This window comes from Gorilla gorilla, chromosome 7 (assembly GCF_029281585.2).
Source record: "Gorilla gorilla gorilla isolate KB3781 chromosome 7, NHGRI_mGorGor1-v2.1_pri, whole genome shotgun sequence".
Taxonomy (NCBI): Eukaryota; Metazoa; Chordata; class Mammalia; order Primates; family Hominidae; genus Gorilla; species Gorilla gorilla.
In genome coordinates, this window is record NC_073231.2 from 86,620,001 (window position 1) to 86,624,152 (window position 4,152).

The 4,152-nt window shown below is 42.4% G+C and overlaps 1 long non-coding RNA gene across 1 annotated transcript in view; it reads right to left on the reverse strand.

Annotated features, from left to right (window-relative positions):
• The window catches only part of LOC109028015 (uncharacterized), an 81,076-nt gene extending 77,265 nt beyond the window's left edge, over nt 1–3,811 (reverse strand). Inside the window, exon 1 of the long non-coding RNA XR_002007068.4 lies at nt 3,636–3,811. This is a non-coding gene — a long non-coding RNA (uncharacterized lncRNA). The remainder of the gene's footprint in view (nt 1–3,635) is intronic.
• Nucleotides 3,812–4,152: the final 341 nt, after the last annotated feature.

The window sequence follows — 4,152 nt, forward strand, 5'->3', positions numbered from 1 at the left end:
GTTCACTGCTGTATCCCCAACCTCTAGATCAGTGCCAAGTCCAGGAATGCATAGCATATCTTTTGTTGAATAGTGAGGAAATGAGACACTGTATTGATTTATTGGAGTTCAGAGGGTGGTCCTCAGAGGGAGAAAATAGCTGAAAAAGCAGAATGAAAACTATAAAAAGCTTTTTTACTTCGGCTAAGTTCTCAATCTTAGCATTCCTTCTTTCTAAAAATAATTTTAAAAAACATCCAGACTTCTTATTATCTGCACTTCTCTTTCCCATGTTATTCTATATCTGCCGCCAATTTTCTTTTATTTATCAAAAATTTACTTAGAGCCTAGTATGTGCTAAGAATGATTAGACAAGCCAAAAACAACCAATCAGAAGGGAGAATTTCTCAAAGGAAGGCCTTGTAAGCTAAGATGTGATAAAGCCTACTAAGCAAAGAGTAGAGGGAAATGAACAGGGTAAAGTGTGTGCATAGTGGCCTGGAAACGAGAAAGAACATACTGTCTGAGGAAGTAAAAGAAGATCAGGTTGGCTGGGTGTGGTGGCTCATGCCTGTAACTCCCCAGCACTTTGGGAGGCCAAGGCGGGCGGATCACGAGGTCAGGAGTTCGAGACCAGCCTGGCCAACATGGTGAAACCCCATGTCTACTAAATATATAAAAATTAGCCGGGCGTGGTGGCACACGCCTGTAATCCCAGCTACTCAGGAGGCTGAGGTAGGAGAATTGCTTGCACTCAGGAGGTGGAGGTTGCAGTGAGCTGAGATCACGCCACTGCACTCCTGCCTGGGCGAGAGAGAAAGACTCTGTCTCGGGGCTGGAGAAAAAAAAAATGAAGAAGATCAGGTTGACTAAAGTATAGTTTTTGAGAGAATGTATGTGGGTGCATTAAGAGGATAGATGAATCTGGAGAGGTGTTAGAGCATGAAGCTCCTTTCAGCTTAGTTATGAGTTTTTAATTTTGTCTGTTAAAGACGAGAGGATAACAGCAGCACTAAGTAAGAGACTAATATGTCAGCTTTGTGATTCAGTAAGACACTTTCAATACAAGGGCAGAAAGACCAGTGTCACATGGAGTTTTTGCATGTATTGTTGCTTCTCCTTAAACCTCTGAAACTTACTGGCTTCGCTGAAAACTTTGTTCCATGCTTTTTAACCTCAGGTAAATGAAAACAAACAACAGCACAACATATCTACCAACAACCAACAGAAATAAAGATAGCAGACTGATTTCATCCAGCTAGATTCAACATCTCCAAAATTTATCCTGGATGGAGATAGAGTAGCATATTTATGTATGAAATGTGAATAGGGTTTGGAATTAGAATACTTCAGACCTAGCTCTGTCTTGTGTTGGCAGAATTCCTTAACTTTCTGAAGTCTCCTACAGCTCATGTATTAAATGAAGCTAGCGAGAATACTTTATTCACAGGAAAATTGTGTGAATTAATGTACGGTGAGTTACCTGGTGAAATACAAAACTCCAGTTAAATGAGTTATAGTCGTCTTTGCCTCATGAGTTCACAAGGTATTTGACATCAAATAACCAGCTTATCATTAGAAGTTATTGCTGTGGGATGGGTGGAGTGGATTTAATGTGATCACACATGGAATCTTATAGCACTCTGAAGATGGAGGGTCCATGCAGGAAGAATGCTACCTGCCAAAAGAGGATAAAATACCACTTATCACCTCAGGAGGCATTGAATATGTTGATCCTACAGACAGAATGTTACTGTCATAGGGAACACAAAAAAGACACTGCTTATTCACGTTATGGGGGAGAGAGATACAACACTCCATGGCCATTTCCAGTATTTTGGGGGTTATATTAAAGAAACTAACTCCTTTCATTCAAATCAACTGAAAAAAGCCTTGGAACTTAAGAAATTCATCTTGAGCCAATGCATAAAAACTCACTGGGAGAGACCTTGATTCAAGAAACTGACTCACTGGTACAGAGGTCAGCAAATTATCCCAAGGACAAAAAACCAAACACCACATGTTCTCACTCATAGGTGGTAATTGATCAATGAGAATACTTGGACACATGAAGGGGAACATCATACACTGCGGCCTGTCATGGGGTGGCCGGGTGGGGAGGCAAAGCATTAGGAGATATACCTAATGTAAATGACGAGTTAATGGGTGCAGCACACCAACATGGCGCATGTATACATATGTAACAAACCTGCACGTTGTGCACATGTACCCTAGAACTTAAAGTATAATAATAATAAAAAAAAGAAAGGCCGACAGATGAGAATTCAGACTGTGCTTCCCTTTGTAACCCTAATTGAGTGGCTAAGAGGTTTCCTGGTAACAAGGATCTGCAGAGTGACTTAAAACAAACAAAATTTTTTAAAGATCAGGATTATATTTACTTTTTATTATTCTTTCTAGATACCATTTTTGAATGTGAGATTATTAATCAAAAAAGATCAACTTTATGCAATCATACAGTAAAGAATCCCTCCAGAAAGAGGAGCTAGAGACACATTGGGGCTTAAGAAAATATGTATTTTTAAGAAGGTGGCAGTATACATATGGAAAAATGAACCAAGCTGCGCATTTAAGATTTGTATACTTGACATCACTTGAGAATAATGTGAAAACAAGATCACTCTCTCTAGGAATTAAATATGTAGCTAGTTTGGCTTGTTAGAACATACCTATTACAGTCAAGATTCTGGCGCTCAGGTAAGTTAAACCAAGTAAAATAGTTCTTGCCTCCGGCCGGGGCACAGTGGCTCACGCCTGGAATCCCAGCACTTTGGGAGGCCGAGACGGGCGGATCACGAGGTCAGGAGATCGAGACCATCCTGGCTAACACCGTGAAACCCCGTCTCTACTAAAATTACAAAAAATTAGCCGGCGTGGTGGCGGGCGCCTGTAGTCCCAGCTACTCCGGAGGCTGAGGCAGGAGAATGGCGCGAACCCGGGAGGCGGAGCTTGCAGTGAGCCGAGATCGCACCACTGCACTCCAGCCTGGGCTACAGAGCGAGACTCCGCCTCAAAAAAAAAAAAAAAAAAAAGGCCGGGCGCGGTGGCTCATGCTTGTAATCCCAGCACTTTGGGAGGCCGAGGCGGGTGGATCACGAGGTCAGGAGATCGAGAGCATGGTGAAACCCCGTCTCTACTAAAAATACAAAAAATTAGCCGGGCGTGGTGGAGGGCGCCCATAGTCCCAGCTACTCGGAGAGGCTGAGGTAGGAGAATGGCGTGAACCCGGGAGGCGGAGCTTGCAGTGAGCCGAGATTGCGCCACTGCACTCCAGCCTGGGCGACAGAGCGAGACTCCGTCTCAAAAAAACAACAACAACAAAAAAAATAGTTCTCGCCTCCAACACGCATGTCAGCGTTACAGGGTTCCTGCTGTAGAAGCCTATTTCTGTTTGCATGTGCAACATATTATTCCATAAACATGAGAAAAAGCCCTGATATAGCCACAAGAGTAATTTCTTTCCATCTGGCCCTGCCGAGGCTTTCAGCATTTATAAAGAGCTGAAAGCAGTCTGTTTTAGCATCTCATAGAGCCCCCTCCTTTAACCAAGGGCCAGCTTTCTATTTCTTTGATGATCATGGCTCTTATTAGAGAATGCACACTTGTGTTTGTGGCTAAGTTGCTACTATACACACCTTCAAATGCCAGAAAGCACAGGCAGTCTCTGGGATCCTTGCGTCTTGGTGCAAAGTCCTTCACACTCTATTGGTAGGTGGCCCTCCCTCCTAGAAATTCCTTCTCTCTCTTCAGCTCTGCTGAGGCTCGCTCAAGGCCAGGGCATTGAGTGGTGTGTGCTAATGACATATTGGATGTAGTGTGAAGACAAGAGGGACGAATGGCAAAGAAGATTAACTAAGTTCCAAAATACTAACTTTAATTGCTTTTGCCTGTTGAAATAGAGTTATGTAGAAGGACAGCTAGGATAGAAATATACAAAGCATTATGTGTTACTGAGACCATCCCAGAGGCTGCTAATAGTGGAATCTTTCATGATTTGAATTATTTTTGATTCTTGTATAAACTCTTCAAATTATAACTTTACGTTGCCTAAGTGTTTCTTGGAGTTTTATCATGATAACGGCTAGCATTTATACTCTATCTGTAACACCGATAGGTCTGTGGGTAGTTCCAGAATGGTACATAAATTCTAAT